The following is an 18,100-nucleotide window of genomic DNA, read 5'->3' as shown; positions in this document are numbered from 1 at the left end:
TTGGGTTATGACAACTCCCTTCAGCCCTGGCCATACTGGCTGGCATACGCACCAGCTCCTAGGGGCTGAGGCACTTTGAGCCCCCTATGGTGTTTTTTTGAGGAGCCCAATCCCCACTGCTGAGAAGGAGATCGGCTCCACCTCCTGGCTCCTCGTGACAATGCATGCATGACGTCAGGACTTCACATCGGGGCCCCTCAATCATCTTGAGAAGATGGCGCCTCTGCTGGCTGGTGCTGATGGGGATTTTAGAGGGTGCCAAGTTAACAAAGGATGATTTATTCCAACCCTCTGTCCCCCCCCCAACCCCCTGTAGAACATTCCTGTAGCTGTGTTGGGGTCTTGAACCAAGAGGTGGAGAAGGAGACACTATAAGGCAATCGGCCTTAGATTCTGAGGATAATGGAATAGCCACATCCTCAGAACATATAATGAGAAATGTATAATGGGAAACTCAGGTTGAAAGGCAAGAATGTTTGCTTAGCTAGAAGCTGGAAAAGTGATATGAGAAGGGGCAGTTGGAGGCAAAGGCCACACAGAACTGTGTGTGTAGGCAGTGACACCTCACACCCCCAGGATATGCCCGAGGCACGTATGTGCACAAGGTATCCATGTGACCCTCCCCAGTTGCACGAGGCTTCCTCACCCGTGCCCCTGGCACATTGCAGGGATGGTGATGGGCATCCACCAAGGATTCAGGTGTCGGCCGGCTTGATTAGTTTCCCCCCTCAGATGAATTCACTCCCCATTTCCAATTACTTATTTCTTTTGTGCTTCCAGAAGGAAACTCTTCCACCCCACCAGAAGGCCTGACATTCATGAAATCACATGTCAGCTGCCTGGCGGCAAATGACACCTTGCGGGCCCCAGGCACCAACGAAATAAACTCTCCCCCAGTATTTAAAATAAATAAGAAAAGATGCTCGGCTCTGGGTAATTTTGCCTTGTCAGACGCAGAGTGACAAGCCGCACGATGCACTTTCCCCACAACCTCCCTCCCTTTTCTATGACAGGCAAAACTGAACTTTCCATCAAATGATGCTTAATGGAAGCAGTGTCTGAAGCCACGGACTTTCAGAACCATCCAGGGAAGAATTCAGGCCTAATGAGAGGATGTGCTAATGATAGGGATGGAGACAGAGGGATGCCTCCCTCTTTGGACAGTGGAGCACAGGACAGTCTGGTTTCAGAGATCCAAATATCACCTCCTAGACACACATGGTAGGATGTCCCTTTATTATTTGGAGAAACATTGGAGGGTGTGGAGTTATCTGACCCCCGAGCTGTCTGAAGGCAATTCTGCATTGGGAAGTTTTTAAAATGTCTAATGTTTTATTATGCTTTTATACATGTTGGAAGCCACCCAAAGTGGCTGGGGCAACATAATAATAATAATAATAATAATAATAATAATAATAATAATAATAATAGCAGCAAAATTATCATTATGGAATGGGATGTCCCTATTTTCAATGGAGAAATGTTGGAGGGTACATGCTCTGTAGCCTCTTCAAATACTTTTAAGTGCGAAGTGAAGGACACAAGACAGGTGTTGGTCATCAGGTGAGCTGTGCATAAGCAAGCTGCCAGCTAGCTCTGCGAAGGCTCTTTTTATTAGCACAATATGCAAAACCAGTCAGATACATTTTGGACGGTGCCCTTTACACATCTTCCAATCATGTGATCATGGGGTGATACAAAGTTATTTTGGCACCTGTTTCCACCGTGTCATTTTCCCCTTGAACAATGTTCCCCTTGAACAAAGGTCACAGACAGGGCGCTACTAAGAGAGCAAAGGTTAGATAGAGGGCATGATGTTCAGACAGCTGTGGCTTGTCTGTGGGTGGAAGTGTGCTCCACACCCGGCGATCATTCCTTCATGAGTGGCTGCAACTGTGATTATGCTTCTTACTCATTTGGATAGAGGTTTCTCTCTGTATATATAGGACACCTTTTTGCACAGTGGGAATGTTGCTGAGATAGCTCAGTCAAGCATGAGATTCTTAATCTCATGGTCATGGATTTGAGCTCCACATTGGGCAGAAGATCCCAGCACTGCAGGGGGTTGGGCTAGATGACCCTCGTGGTCCCTTGCAACTCTACAACTCTGTGATTCTATGTAGAAAGGTAAGACTCACATGTCCACCCACTCTTCACTTCTTGCCTCACCCACCACCGGCACGTGGCTCCTAGCGTGTGGCCCAGAAGGGAAGATAGTCTGCAGGGACTGAAAAAGATTCATTGCAGTGGAAGAAGAGTTCCCCAGTCCTACAAAGAGCAGCGCAGTTGGGGGTCCTCAATCCCGTTCCCTCCACAAAAGGCAGAATCTGCAACTGCACTACGGAAAAAGAAAAAAGGGCACGCAGAAGAACTCATAACTTCAGAGAGTCCTGCAGCCTTGAAACTGTGAGCAAAATCTACACACATTTTGGCACCCATTACCTGAAACCAGGTTTTCCTGTCTGAATGGCAAGCTCTACATAGGCATCCTTCTGCTCCCTTTGATTGGAGGTGGTGTTAAGAGATCTCCCAAACAGACTCTGTGCGCAAGACCTTCCTACTCCACTGGATCAGCGCTGACCTTTCTCCAGTCCCAAATTTGTAATGTGGTAAACTAAGCTTGGCTAATGAGCTGCACTATAATCACACCCTTCCTGCATACTTCTCATTTGGTGAGCACTCTGAAGGCAAAGAACTTGTGTGGCAAGCTAAATACCAGAGAGTCTGTCAGATACAGTGAATCAGGGAAGCCAGGCAGAAGCATCACAGGGAAATGGGAGGTTGCATCTCTATCCTTTCAAGAGCTACAACCCACAGATTCATCCAAATGAGTTCTACTGTATATGCCCAAAGGGGCTTTAGATTTATCTGCTTCAAATAGCCCCCATGTGTAAGGGTGGGGGAGAAATTTGGTTTGGTTTACATTTCCAAATTCACCTAAGTCCTAAAAAGATCTTCACTGGCTACCACTAAGTTTCCGAGCACAATTCATAGTGTTGGTGCTGACCTTTAAAACCCTAAACAGCATTGGCCCAGTATACCTGAAGGAGCGTCTCCACCCCCATCACTCAGCCCAGACACTGAGGTCCTCCTCTGAGGGTCTTCTGCTGGTTCCCTCACTGCAAGAAGCAAAGTTACAAGGAACCAGGCAGAGGGCCATCTCGGTAGTGGCACCCTCTCTGTGGAATGCCCTCCATTCAGATGTCAAGGAGACATATGAAGGTAGCCCTCTATCGGGAGATTTTTAATGCTTTGTGTTTTTATTATGTTTTTAGATATGCTGTAAGCCACCCACCCAGAGTGGCTGGGGAAACCCAGCCAGATGGATGGGGCATACATAAAAATGATATTATTATTATTATTATTATTATTATTATTATTATTATTATTATTCACACTTCCTGCAACAATATACAAACCAAAATTCGGCTACTCTTTAAAAATGAGCACTGCTCCAAATTTTGCTTTTGTCTCCAAGCAAAAACTTTTCCACCACCACCTCTCTGGTTGTTTCCACACTAATGCTCTTTGATGCAGCCTGGGTACTGCTTTTCTGCAGTGAGCTTGACAATGCTATTTTGACTTCTCCCACCTATGCAAGAGGTCCAGATTGTTGGCACCTGTCTGTCTCGAGAGACAATGGAGTGCATCTCCATTAAAACAGAGGTTCCATATAGCACTGAACATACCACTACAGGTATATTATCGAGCCATTGCCCTCCTTACGACCAAGACCCTTTTCCATTTGCAAAGGGGCCCTACTGACATTTAGTGAAAGCTTCCTGTTGGTAAGTTCAGCCCCTTTTCCTTCCTATCGATAAGGTGAGGGGAGCTGCCAGTCCTCCTCCTGGGTAGCATCTGAATTGCCTCTTGAGCTGCCTCTCAAAATTGCCCCAGTGTCAGTTCAGGGAGGGGGAGTGTTATGCCAAGGACAGGCCTCTGGGGTTTTGAGACACTTCTGCACAGTGGCGTAGCGTGGGTTGTCAGCACCCAGGGCAAGGCAAGTAATTTGCGCCCCCTAACCCCCAGATGTTGTGCCCGGTGCGGCCGGCCCCCCCTGCACCCCCCACGCTACGCCACTGCTTCTGCACACACCCAAATGCTGCCCGCCATTGACATGATGAGCATTTTGTTTCTTGGGTCTAGGCTGCTTTCCTTGTTGTTCCACACAAATTTCTGGGGCTGGGCAAGCAAGTTTCAGCAGCCCTATATCACTGACAGCCTCATGGCTCCATGCGTGATATTGCTTATTACCATGTACATGCCCTATTAGCGGGGGAACAAATTAGATTAACCTAATGTAGTACATCATTATTTAACACCGTTTCAGTCCCTGCTGCTCAAAACCCAGCTTTTAATAATCCAGGAGCTGTGCCTGCCCTTCCAAGCTGATTCTCCGAGCTTGCAAACACTGGAGGCGGGGATCCCTAAGATTATGGTGCTGTTTTACTGAGTCTTATTGTGTTGTGAGAAAACAGAGCAAAGAGTCCAGGGTGTTCCTGAATCCCGAGATTATCCTGCGCTCCAGGTGCATGCAGGGAATGGGGAAGGGGTGGGGGTGGCATTTCCCATAACTATCTGAATTCCCCACTGAGTAATTGCAAAATCCTCTGGTGCATCCAAGCCAAGTTGTAATGTTATTAACTTAGCCAGGCAGAAGCCAGCAGGGGAGGGGAGAGAAAAAGTAATCACGACTCTTTTCTCTAAAAATGGAGCCGAGGGATAATTGAGTTGAGCAGAACAGAAGTGCGGCGTTTCCGTTGCCTGAAAAAAGGCAATGATGATGAACAGAACTTACTGGTCTCTTCATATTGATTTATCTTTGGGCGACTCCAATAAATGAATTAACAGGAAGTTATCGAAAGGGGCAGTGGTGGGCTTTTGAAAGTTTCATAACTCCACATTCACAGCCTTTTCTCCAGCCCCAAAGATCTTGCAATATTTGCAAAGTTTCCCAAACTTTCTCTTGGAGAGAGCTCGCTCTTCTCCTCTGCAAGACATGGTTACAGCAATGTAATATGTCTAATCCTCACGAGCATTTCTATTTTTATTTTATCAGAAAAAAATGGCAAGGCTGCCATAAAAAAGACGGTTTTATAAGATAGGAGTAATCAAAACAGTTAGGAAACAAACGGGAACCAGAATAACAATTTATACAGGGTGAAACCATTCAAGATTGTCTTGACATGTGGAACGACAACATCTTTATATGTAACATAATTTAGACTGCAGTCTACATCCACATTCCTGGAATGCAATGGGGCTTACTTCTGGGTAGACATGTTTAGCATAGGATTACACTGTTAGTCCCTGTAACAAACAGTTGCTAAGTGGAAGCTTGAATCTTGCTCTCTGCAGTGCACTGGCAGGCAGAGCCAGCCCACCCATGAGGTTGGATGAAGCGGCTGCCTTAGGTGGCATCTCCCAAGGGTCATCACTCCTGTTTCACCAGCCAGTTTTGCCACCAGCTTTGCCCTCCCATCAGGTGGTGTGGCAGGGCTTTGCACCAGCTTCTCTTAAAGGGAAGAGCTGATACAAAGCCCCACGGGCAGGCAGGAGGATGGCATTCAGAAAGGATCTCCTCCCTGCACAGCAGTGAAGATTCCTTATGGAGTTTGCACCCCTACCACAAGGGCAGCAGAGGGCATTTTGACTCAGGATCTAAAATGCCCCAGCCTGTGCCAGCTTACAGGAGAGACACAGCTTCTTCCCCCACCCACTCACTTCCATATTCAATTAGGGTTAAAGGAAGACTATTTAAACATTAGCCCAAAATGATTTGGGCCTAGATCCACGCTAGGTATTCTCCAGTTCAGCCAGGATCAGGTAAGGGCCAACTGACCAATCTGGGGGCCCTGGAATAAGTGTGTGTGGTGGGTCCCTATCAGTCAGACTCTTGGCTCACCTGTCTCAATATTATTAACAGTGACTTGCAGCTGCTTTTCATGGCTGCACACAGGACTTGTTCCCAGCTCTGTGTGGAGATGTTTGGGACTGAAGCTGGGAGGTTTTGCTCCCAGTTAATAATAACACCCAAGTATTCTGAATGCATCCCTATGCAATAAATCCAGGCAAGTTCAAATGAAAAAAAGAAACTAGCAGATAAAGGATAGATGTTATCTCCTTGTCTGGCTTCCTCCTGTGCTCCTTTTCTGCTTGTGGGGGTTTGTAAAAAGGAGAGAATTCCGAAGAGGGATCTCCATTACCTCAATCAGTACCACTGCATTCTTCTTTTTCCACCACATTTTGCATCCAGAGAGGGGGCGCTATATGACCAAGCCTCAGGACAAGCCAGCTATAAATATTCATAGAAGGAAGGTTCTGCATTCCGGGAATTTCCTAGAAAGCCTTGAGGGTGTAGAATCCCACCATTTGAAACAGACTCCCTTGAAAGATGGTGGACTCTCCTTCATTGGAGGTTTATAAACAAAGGTTGGATGTCCATCTGTCAGGGATTCTTTAGCTGTTATTCCTACATTGCAGGGTGTTGGACTAGGTGACGTCCTTTCCAACTCTACAATTCTGTGATTTCTTAGGTATTTTTAGAGGGTCAAGTCATACTGTTAGATCATTGCCACTGATCAAGCTGCAACAATCCCTAATCTCTTTCTACATGCCACAAGGTCTATTTCTCAAAACGAGATGACCAGAATCTCGTTATGGTAGCGGAGAATAAACCAGGTATTACTTTCTCAGCTGTTGATAGAGGCAGCTATTTCCAACTTTATTACATTGTGCACTTGACCCTCCATGACCTTTAATAATTCACCTTAAAACAATCATAAAAAAGGATGAAAGAGAGGATGCTTCTGTATCTTGGGATTGATTTCCTGCCAGTCTGCTCAGCAGAGACAACTCTCAGCAGCATAAACTTTGGCCACCTTGCAATGAAGGCTCAGCTGTCTCCAGCTGCAGGGCCCCCAGGAATATCTAGGATGGGTGAGAGGAAGACTTTCAGGCCAAACGGGGGGCTGTGGAAGAAAAAAAGGAAAGTTTTTCTTCCTCTCTCATAGCACTAGAACTCATGGGGGTCCAGGGAAGATGAATGTTGGAAGATTCAGGACAGAGAAAAGAAGGTCCTTCCTCGTGCAGTGCATTAAATATGGAACTTGTGCCCACAGGAGGCAGTGATGGCCACCAACCTGGATGGCTTTTGAAGAGGATCAGATAAATTCATGGAGGAGGAGGCCATTAGCCATGATGGCTGTGCTCTGCTCTGCAGAGCCACCTGCAATGCAGGAATCACAGCTAAAGAATCCCTGCTTAAAAGCCTCCACTAAATCATAGAATCATAGAACTGTAAAGTTGGAAGGGACCCTAAGGGTCATCTGATGCAATACCCTGCAACACAGAAATCACAGCTTCTCCCCTTCTCTTCCATCAGCCAAACCTTGCTTCCTCTGTAGGTCACTCAGTAGGCCTAGAAATGTCCTCTCTGACCATGAGTTGCATCTCACAGAATTCTGCCTGAACTTTAAACTCATCCTTCTGCTGCCCTTTGGGACACAGCTGCCCCCTTGCCTTCCCCTTGGTTTGACACTTCAGCTCATAATCTCTCTTGCCTGTGACACCACAGTTTGGTTTCTGTCTCGCTCTAAAGCTGATGGCCATCCATCCTTGGTTTAAAAACCTCCAGTGAATAATAGAATCATAGAATATTACAGTTGGAAGGGGATCTCATTGGTCACCTCACCAAATCCCCTGCAAGCACCCACCTCCTTCTGAGGTAGTCCATTCCACTGCCAAACAACTCATATCATCAGGATGTTATTTCCCGTGTTTACTCAGAATGCCGTTTCTTGTCACTTGAATCCATTGGTTTGAGTCAGAGCTCTCTTTGGTTTTGGAAGGAAGAGGCATGTTCAGAATCAACCCAGGGGAGACTATATGAAGTCTTTGCATTGACCAGGCCTGGTGTCAATGCTGGAAAAGTGGTGGCTGCCTCTTCTTGTCCTTGGCCAACCTTCAGCTGAGGCTGGGGAGCAGCCCATCCACAGCCCAGCTCTGGTGCCTGGCATGGCCACACTTGGTGGCTCCATTGCATCTCACTCATTATGAGGGGTTGATCAAACAAACTTCCTGGAACTCATATGGATGGTTATGATGGCACTGAAGAATGGGAGGGAGCAGCTCTGAGTGTGCTGGGCCCAGGGATACTCCATGAAACGTGGTTCAGGACCGGTCCAGAATCTGAAGGTTCCGCTAGGAGTCAGTCCGACAGGGCCAAGGCAGGACGCCAGGCAAGGACAAGTGCAGGATCTAACATACAGCAGTGCTGCTCCCACAACCTGGGGCGGGGTCCGACAGCCTTTTATCTTTGTGGGGTAGTGGCTGGTCCTGATCCCCCGGCAACTCACCTCCCTGTTTTGCCTGAAGGTGAGCACTCCTCCTGCGAGTACTCAGGTCTCTCCTTCTCTCAGACCTTAGTCTCTGCAGCTCAGGAGACGTCAGTGGGTTACTAGACCCAGGGGCCGCCTCAGCCTCCCTTGACCAAACTGGTAGTGGAGCAGCTGTAATTGATGGCCCAGCTGACAGCAATGAGGTAATCCCCGCATCTGGAGTCAGGGCAGGTTCAGGCCCCTGACTCGGCCCAGCTGGTGTTTGTTGCAGGGGAACTTGTGCAGACTGCGACTCTTTAGGATCAGGCCCCAGACTTGGTTCAGATGATGCCTGAGGCAAAGGATCCGGTGCAGACTGAGCCTCCTCTGGTTCCAAGTCCCAGGCCATCACACTGAGATGCTCTACATGTGAAGACTAACTGATAAGATTTTCAGATTATTTATATCTCCCCAGAAGCCAGCAAGTGCCCCCTGCAGGGCCTTTGGGGCTCCATTGTCCATAATGCTAATACTGGCAGCCTGTGGCTAGCAAGAGAGCAGCGAGTTATTAAACTGGAGGTAACATGTACTAAATTCAAATTAAATGTGGGGAAAGAGAAGGGGCTGTTTGTGACTTTCTCATAAATCAGCCAGCAGCTGATGTGCCATTGTCAAATAGCACATTTATTTTGATCTTTTAAAGTGAGTGTGTGTGTTTGCTACTAGAACTGGGGGGGGGGCAGGGGAGACTTTAAAATCCCTTTCCCACCAATAAAACTAAAAGTATTTTGAAAGTTTAATTTAATTTATGTCACAGTTTAGATTTATTGCAGCTGGGACGATGGAAATAGACTGATCGGTGTTTTGTCAGTTTCGGTCTCTGGTTGCCAAGGCAGCCACAGCGATTGTTGAAAAAAGAATATATGAGGAGAAACAAACCGGCAAATCCATGGCAGTTTGGCGGATTCCAAGAGCAAGATGGGTGGAGGAGCGGCACTGAACACCAGGCCGTGCGCAAGAGAAATAATAAACAACCTTCACTTTGGCATTCCACAGTCTGCATTAAGAAATGGTGCCTCTGTGACCTTTGCAAATTATACAGATTGCTGACGAATTTATCATCTTGCAGTTTATTTTGCAATTTGACTATTTAACTATACTTTCAGCTAGTTTTGCTAGTCGTTGAGAAAAGCAAGTCCTAACCTCTAGAGATAATAACTTAGAAAAGAAAACTCAATTTCTCAGAGAGTTAAGTGTAGCAGTTAGTACTACATTCTGCACCACATCTCATGTTAACAATAAAACAGAATTTTAAAACTTAAAAGAACAAAGAAAAGCCCAGCCCAGTTTCTAGCCTTATGGCTTAATAGAACATTTTGCATGTATACCATGAAGAAGTGTGTGGCATCAAAGTTTAAGAAACCACAAAAGGCTTGAGAAAAGGATGGAGAGCAATGGTCAAGTAGTGAGCAGTCTGGACTCCTGACAACTGAATCCCAGAACCTGAACATCTTTGAAAATTTGTAAAATTTTAAATCTGCGCTGGATTAGAATTCTGTGCATGTTTGTAAATGGCTTGTTCTGAAAAGAGGGTTTATGCAAGGACCGCAAAGAAAAGCTGCAGAATGAGCCTGTGGGTTTTTGGGATGTGGGAGCAATAGAAGAATGTGGAAGATCCTTTTTCCGTATCTGAATTACCTGAGAGCTTAACATTAAGGCCGGTGGGATTTTATCTTTTTCATTTCCATTTCCAGTCCACATGGCTGCAGTTGATTAAGAAATGTTTCCTTCTTCTTGATTTAGGTATTACAACCTACTGGTGTTTCCACTACATTGTTTCCATTTGTTCTCCTGCAGAAAACAGGTTATATTCTCTGCTGATGCATTCCCAGCACCAAAGCCCCCATCACTGGAAATGTGCACATTGTGTGATTGGACTAACAGCCTTGGTTGTTTCTTGTTTCAGGTGGTTCAAATACCTTTTTGCTTGGTGTCTTAAAATACATATTCACTCCGCGCTCTTTCTGATGCCTGCATTTTACATGAATTGCCCTTTGGAAAGGATGCGCTGTCAAGCTCCCTTGTTATTTCTGCTATTGCTGGTAGGTGTAATGTTAATGTAATCTTGCTATATTTATAGTACCATACTGAAATATTGGGGCTTTTTCGGTATGCTGCTATGTTGCACTATATTGTTATGCAAGTGTTCTTACAATTATTGTTATTGTTAAATTATTGTTAAATTTATTAATCCTTTTCTTTTGCCGTGGGCAACTCAAAGTGACCTACGAAAAAAAGGAAAATAAAATAAAAGACATGCGTTTATTAAAACCGGGGCTAGAGGGAGGTTTGATCTTGAAATGCATTCCTGCTTTCTTTGTTGCAAGTCATTTTGAGAATGATTCTTTATATGGAAAGGTGGAATACAAATAAGATGATGAAGGAACTGAAGGGAGGGCCAGCTCCTGGGGGAGCAACTCAGAAGATCTCCATGTTGCAGATTTTGGACAAGGCCTTTGGATTCCTTGCACCACCAAGCAGAGAACAACAGAGAACAACAAGCCAGGAATCACATGGAACTGACATGGAAAGCACAGCTACAAGGGGCGAGTTTTGTCATCATGGTGCCCTTGAGATATTGTTGGGCTCTGACTCCCATCAGCCCTAGGCAAACTAGCATGGCTGATGATCAGGGATGATGGGAGTTGGAGTCCAACTGTGGGTGTGTTTACATTACAGTGGTACCTCGGGTTACATATGCTTCAGGTTACAGACTCCGCTAACCCAGAAATATTATCTCGGGTTAAGAACTTTGCTTCAGGATGAGAACAGAAATCATGCTCTGATGGCGCGGCAGCAGCAGGAGGCCCCATTAGCTAAAGTGGTGCTTCAGGTTAAGAACAGTTTCAGGTTAAGAACAGACCTCCAGAATGAATTAAGTACTTAACCTGAGGTACCACTGTATTGCCTTAGAGTTCAGTGAAGTGCTACCCCTGTGTTTGGGGTTCACAGCTCTTCCCCTACTTCCAGCTGTTCACATCAGCATGGCTTCATTACCTTTCTATCTATGAACACTCTAGGTCAGGCACCCCCAAACTCAGCCCTCCAGATGTTTTGGGACTTCAACTCCCATCACCCCTAGCTAACAGGACCAGTGGTCAGGGATGATGGGAATTGTAGTCCCAAAACATCTGGAGGGCCGAGTTTGGGGATGGCTGCACTAGGTGGCATTGATGGGACGGGGGCATATTTACCCTCTGCAAAGGTTTTCACATATTGGCTAGAGATGAATCAGGAACGGCTTAAGGACTTGAGTCAGTGTGAAGCTGGTCTGAGAAATGACGTCAAACAGCAGCATTTTATAACCAAGTACACACTACAGTAAATATGCATTTTGGATAGTATTGTGTGAACATGGATTAAAAAGCCAGTGCTGAAAAGGCAACAAGTGCCTATTCAATGGGGGTGCGACCATGAGCAGAGCTGGGGGGGGCAGCTGCCCCTCCTAAATCAAGTAAATAAACAAAAATACTTAACTAAAAGTGGAAATTGTAGAAAGATTTTGACAGATTTTTCTGAGCACTTGGGGTCAAAATAAATCAAGTCCCCATAAATCTTGACTGCCTAGTCACGATTTATGTTAGGGGGGGGCAGAACACCCACCTGTCATCAACCCCTGTTTGGCTCTGTCTAGCAGATTCCGAAAGAAATGTCTTAACAACAGTTGTTTTGCATTACATTACTTCTGCTTGGGACACAAGACCAGTAGGTTCTGTTAGGTCTCCTGCGCTCATTGTGTGGTCTTGGACAAATCATTTTCTCCCAGTTTTACTTCCATGTCTGTAAAATGGAATAACCACTACATGTTTTCCAGGGTGAACACACTAGAGATTGCATAGCAAATAGCATTTCTATGGGGAAGTGATTAGTAATACATTCTTGGCTTCAAACCCGGTTAGTGTTAGTGAATGCATGTTGCGAACGTGTTTGCCTTAGATTCTGTTTCGGAAATGGATGAGTAGGCTCAGCCAATCTGTCTTCCATGGCTAATTGGCAAGGCGCTTGTCTTGGCCTCATTAACTGTCACCAAAGTCCTGAAATGTTTTCATCTCTAATTCATAATGAATTAGCCTTTCATTATGCTGAAAAATTAAAATTTCATACGAAATAAATATTCATTTTTGAATGGCGGATGTGTCCCATCTATCTCATGTACAAAACACCCATTTGACTTGCGAGTGCTCATTATGAATTTTTGTTAATTAGAAGGCTAATTGTGCTTACAACAGTTTTTCCCCAGACCCACCAATTCCTTTCTTGCAGCTGGCAAGGGGACAACCAGATGTGTTTCTGTGTGTAATGCTGCTAATACCAGAAAACCCATCTTTCTACTGCTGAAAATGATATGAAGGTGAATTACAGAAACCTATATAGTCCTCTTCAGGCTTAAACTGCCCCCCTTGCCCCCCCATCTTAGTGTAGAATGGGTGCCCCCCTCTGCCCCAACCTTCCTGCTATGAGAAGTCTGAAGGGAGCTTCTCAGCATGTTTATCTGAGGACAGTTAGAAGCCTCCCTGCATTATCAGGGTTTCTGATCACAATAAAGTCTACATATTAAGATGCCTTAATATGTACTATAGGACTACAGGAAGCAGCCACGAGGCGAAGGCAAGACCAGGAGAAGGAACCTCTCAGGGGAGAGGGTCATCCAGAGGAGGAGAGCTGTCAGAAAAGCTTCTGAGCCTCTGTGAGAGTTGGTTATGCCACATTCAGCCAATGTGGTGGCCCTCTGTGGTGGCCCTCTGTGGTGGCCCTCTAGATCAGTGTTTCCCAACCGGTGTTCCGTGGCACACTAGTGTGCTGCGAGACGTTGCCTGGTGTGCCGCGGGAAAAATAAAAAAATTTGAAAGATATCCGGAGAGGCGGCCTTCAGGCGAATTTTAATTTTAATTTTCCTTCTCCCACTTAATGCCCCACGCTCGCCCGAGCAGCTTGCAGTCCTCGGTAACCACGGCAACCCGAGGGAGGGGAGGGAACAGGGAAGTCGAGGGCGGCGGTGAGCCGCGATGACGTCAGTGGGCCATGCCGCCTCGCCCTGGCACGGTGTGAGAGCCCCGGCTAGTGGCGCGAGCTTCGGAATAAGTGGGATCCGTGTGCGTGAGACCGAGATCGCGGGTAAGGAGCTCAGCCCTGGGCAGGAGGAAGCGGGGCCGCGCGTGCGGGCCACATCCCCACAGAGAGCGAGCCTCCCCCGGCCCACCACTCCGGGCAGGTCCACTCGCATGAGGGGGCGGCAATGGCGACGGCCGGCAGCTTGCCTGCAATGCCATCCCTCTAGCAGGCGAGGAGCCCGGAGGCTACCAGATGCGAGTCCTCTTTCCCACCCTGCTCGGGAGTCCAGAGCACTTGGTCGCATTCAGGATCTAGAGTGGGGAAGCGGGGCTTGTGTCTGGGCTGGACACATTGGGCTGCCTGTGCCGCTCGACCTGCGGGGAGAAATCAGGGTGGGAGTCACGACCGTGAGGCAGGGCTGCCAAGTGTGGCAGAAGAAGACACGGCCGTCGCACCTGTCCTTAGGTAGGAGCTTCTTCCGTGTCGCCCTGCTGCCCTAAAGTCTTGGCTTTTTTCTTGGCTTTTTGGCGGTTGGCACAGAAGGAAGGCAAGGGGGAGGGGAAAAAATTGAAACTTACACTTTCGTGCGTCCCTCCCGGCGTGACGCTGCGCGCTGACGTCACGGGGCTGTAATGGTGGTGTGCCTCGAGATTTTTTTTCATGAAACAAGTGTGCCTTTGCCCAAAAAAGGTTGGGAAACACTGCTCTAGATGTTGTGAGACACGGGTGGCACTATAGTCTAAACCACTGAGCCTCTTGGGCTTGCCGATTGAAAGGTTAGAAGTTCCAATCTGCACGACGGGGTGAGCTCCCGTTGCTCTGTCCCAGCTCTTGCGAACCTAGCAGTTTGAAAGCATGCCAGTGCAAGTAGATAAATAGGTACCGCTGTGGCGGGAAGGTAAACGGTGTTTCCGTGTGCTCTGGTTTCCGTCATGGTGTCCTGTTGAACCAGAAGCAGTTCAGTCATGCTGGCCACATGACCCGGAAAGCAGTCTGTGGACAAACGCCAGCTCCCTTGGCCTGAAAGTGAGATGAGCGCCCCAACCCCATAGTCGCCTTTGACTGGACTTAACTATCCAGGAGTCCTTTATCTTTACCTTTTACCTGTGGGACTCCAGCCCCTGTCAGTCCCACTAAGCACACCTAATAGTCAACCAACAAGCAGGACCTGGGTACAAAAGCACTCTCCTCTCCTCTGGTTTCCAGCAATTGGTATTCAGAAGCAGAGCTTGGCATCAAGGCATTGACAGCCCTCTCCTCAATGAGCTTGTATAAGCCACTTTGAAAGTCATCCAAGGGCTCATCCACACTTGCCTTTGCTCTGCTTACATTTAAGTGTCAGGAGCTTGTCCTGGCAGAGGACACATGCCCGACTGGCATGTTCTCTCCCTCCTGGTCATTTGTTCGGGAGCTTCAAAAGCTTTCTTCTGCCCAAACATCACAGCGACTGATGTCAACAGACATCGGCACATTTAGGGATCCGCAGAGTTTTCACAGCTTATGTAACAGACCTCAGCAACTCAGCATTTTGGCTAATCTACTTTATTTACATATAAACACACATGGAGCACTGCAACATGGCTCCCTCTCTCTCTAGCATCAGACAGCAAAGAGAAAAAGAACAAAGGACAATAGTCCCACTTCACGGAACACAGTAACACAAACGTCCTGTTTCTGTCACTTCCCACTCTGTGGAGTCAAAACATACACTGTATGATAGACAAAAATCCCATGACTGCAACCATGGAGCAGGAATTCTAACATGTATGTTATGTATTTTATCTCAATGTATGAAAGTCAAAACTTATTTTGTCTTAACATTTGCATTTTGCAAAACTTTATGTGCCTCGTTTGAGCAAAAGTTTGGAGAAGTTTGCAAGATCTGGAGGACGAGTCTGTCTCAGTCCATGCATCCATATGGGAGATTGCACCCTAAGTCAGCTTCCACTGGGATTCTGAGGATTCCAGTTCCTCAGACATCTCTCTATTCTGTCCTTGTCTCAGCACTAGTCTGTGGAGGGAATGAGCCACGCTGAATATTCTGGGGAACACATTGATGGGCACAAGGTGGCACACTGCAGTGGAGGGAGGGATGGACTGCTGGGCTTTCAGACCAGCATTGGATACTTGCAGGGATTTCTAAAAAGGCTGCTTGGAAGATCTGCTGTGAAATGCTCCATCTCTTGTCTCCGTTTGGAGCATCTCACACACCAGATGGTGGCCAGATGCAGTCCAGAGCTGAAGAATTTGTGTGTGCAGATTGTATGAAGCTACAAGGGAGGACAGATTCAGCTGACGTTCTGCAATGTGCTCAGATCAGAATGAGAAATATGTGCAGGCTTTAAAAATCTTCCTTCAGCACAAAATGCACCACTCACATCCTTTTAACAAGCATTTAGTTATGATCTGATTTCCGTTTTTTAATTTTATTTTTGCAGGTCACTTCAGGACTCCTTTGGCTGTGGGAAGTGAGGAACACATCTAGTGAACTGAACAACTTCAACACACGTGTTGAGGTTGCTGCCAAGTTTCAGTTTGGCAAAAGGCAAATCTACAGATTCCAAGTCCTGCGGAAAGTAGGCTGGCACATTGGTCAAGGCAAGCAAGTCTGCTGATGGCAAGAAAAGCCCATAGGCATAACAACTTGTAGATATACAAGGAATGGATGCCAATGTATTAGGAGGTATTGCTTGTGCAATGGATTCAGACTGTGGTGCACAGCAACCTGACAAATGTGTGGTTTGGTGCAGAAAGCCACACAACCATCACCATGACAGTTGACAGCTTGTCCCCATCCTCCTCAGCCCCTTCTTCCCCACTAAGGTTGGAAAACCAACACTGAAAGTAAGGAAGAGGAAGCTGATAGGTAGTATCACCACTGGACTGGTTGCAGGTAAGAAAGCATGTAGGTGTGAACTCACTGAGGACAGACTGATGCTGGTGGGTAGGGTAAGATTTTGCCCCAATAGACCAGCCTTTACTGCTCTGAGCTTCTCGAAGGACTTAAACTCGCTCCCATATGAGGCACTGATGGCCACCTACTTGGATGGCTTTAAAAGAGGATTAGACAAATTCAAGAAGGAGAGGGCTATTGATGGCTACTAGCCATGATGGCTCTGCTCTGCCTCCACAGTGGGAAGCAGCAATGTTTCTGAACACCAGTTGCAGGAAACATAGGTTCTTGTGCTCAGATCCTGCTTGTGGGTATCCCAGAAGAGGCATCTGGTAGGCCACTGTGAGAACAGGAGGCTGGACTAGATGGTCCATTTGCCTGATCCAGCAGGACCTTACGTTCCCATATTCTTACAATCAGTGTGGATGTGAATTAGGAGCCCAGGCCCCCTTGCTTATTTTTGAGGCACTCGCTGTTGTTCTGTTGTGTACCGGAGCAAGGAATAAAAGAAGAGAACACTAAAGATGGCCTTTTCTTTGAACAGTGTGTGGCGGCTTTTCTTTTGCAATCCAAATTAAATCCCCTCTACTCTGCTACATTGGCTCATTTGCCTCTGCTGATTACAATGACTTGGCCATCTTTAGCGATGATTAGAACAGTCAACCCAATAGAAGATTTTCAGTTGATCATTTACTTTTTTAACCGATTCATCAATCAAGCAATCAATTAGAAACCCTTCAGTATCTGAAAAGGGCACTTTCCACGGTTAATGAATGAATATCCCTTGTTTGTCTTCCTGGCTCCAGGAGGTTCCTTGACCCATATGATAAAACTTCAGGGCTGCTGTTTGTTCTGTGTCACCCTGTGGATTGATGCCATGAAATGGTTCCTAGATAGGGGCTGCTGGGCAGACAGGGGGCGCTTGGACTAGATCACCTTTTGGTCCTTTCTAGTCCCATAATCAGATCAACTGGGTCCAGTTCACAAGACACAAGCATGCTCACCAGGAGCTGACTGCAACAGCAAGAGATAGTTGGGCAGATCACCAGGTTCCATTCGCCATAGATTCCATCACTCATGCTTGTTTCTGATCTTGCACCACTTTGGCTGATGCATAATCTTGCCCCTGCTTTTTGCATGTAACTGCAACATTATTTGCTGAGGAGAATTGTGGGTGCAATTGCACAAAGTTTGTTTGCTTGCTTTTTTAAAACAGAAGCGCAGGTTTCTTTCAAAACACAACCCCAAAGCAGAATCCCGCAAGGAGGACAGCAGCGGCACATTTGTATGAGAAATGGGCAAAGCACATGAGCACAACACATTTATATCTATGTAAGTCTTATGGCTTCCCCCTAAAGGATCTGGGAATTGTGTTGCATAGTTTTCATACACAAGTATCTGAAGAAGTGTGCATGCACACGAAAGCTCATACCAAGAACTAACTTAGTTGGTCTTTAAGGTGCTACTGGAAGGAATTTTTTTATTTTGACTATGGCAGACCAACACGGCTACCTATCTACTACTGGAACCATGGAAGGCACCACATTGAGCCGCATGAAATGGAAGTCCATCAACCTCACCAAGAAACTTGCACAGGTACAGACTGATATCTTCTTTCTTACTAAATGCAAGAACCTGGACATTATACCCAAGGGTCTTAGAATTAAGAACCCTCTACAATCCACATATCCCACTGAATATGCAAGAAAACTATGCAACACTTTCTCTGTGTATCTGAAGAAGTGTGCATGCACACGAAAGCTCATACCAAGAACTA

The 18,100-nt window shown here is 46.5% G+C and overlaps 1 long non-coding RNA gene across 1 annotated transcript; it reads left to right on the top strand.

The window, feature by feature from the left end:
* The first annotated feature begins 9,736 nt into the window (after positions 1–9,736).
* On the top strand, positions 9,737–17,605 carry LOC310710714. The gene is made up of 3 exons (XR_014528210.1): positions 9,737–10,420; positions 12,642–12,729; positions 15,869–17,605. It is a non-coding gene; the product is annotated as an uncharacterized lncRNA (long non-coding RNA).
* The last annotated feature ends 495 nt before the right edge of the window (positions 17,606–18,100 follow it).

Source organism: Podarcis liolepis, assembly GCF_965112155.1.
Source record: "Podarcis liolepis genome assembly, chromosome: 7".
Classification (NCBI taxonomy): domain Eukaryota; kingdom Metazoa; phylum Chordata; class Lepidosauria; order Squamata; family Lacertidae; genus Podarcis; species Podarcis liolepis.
Note: the sequence above shows the minus strand (reverse complement) of the source record. Positions and strands in the feature narration are given on the sequence as shown.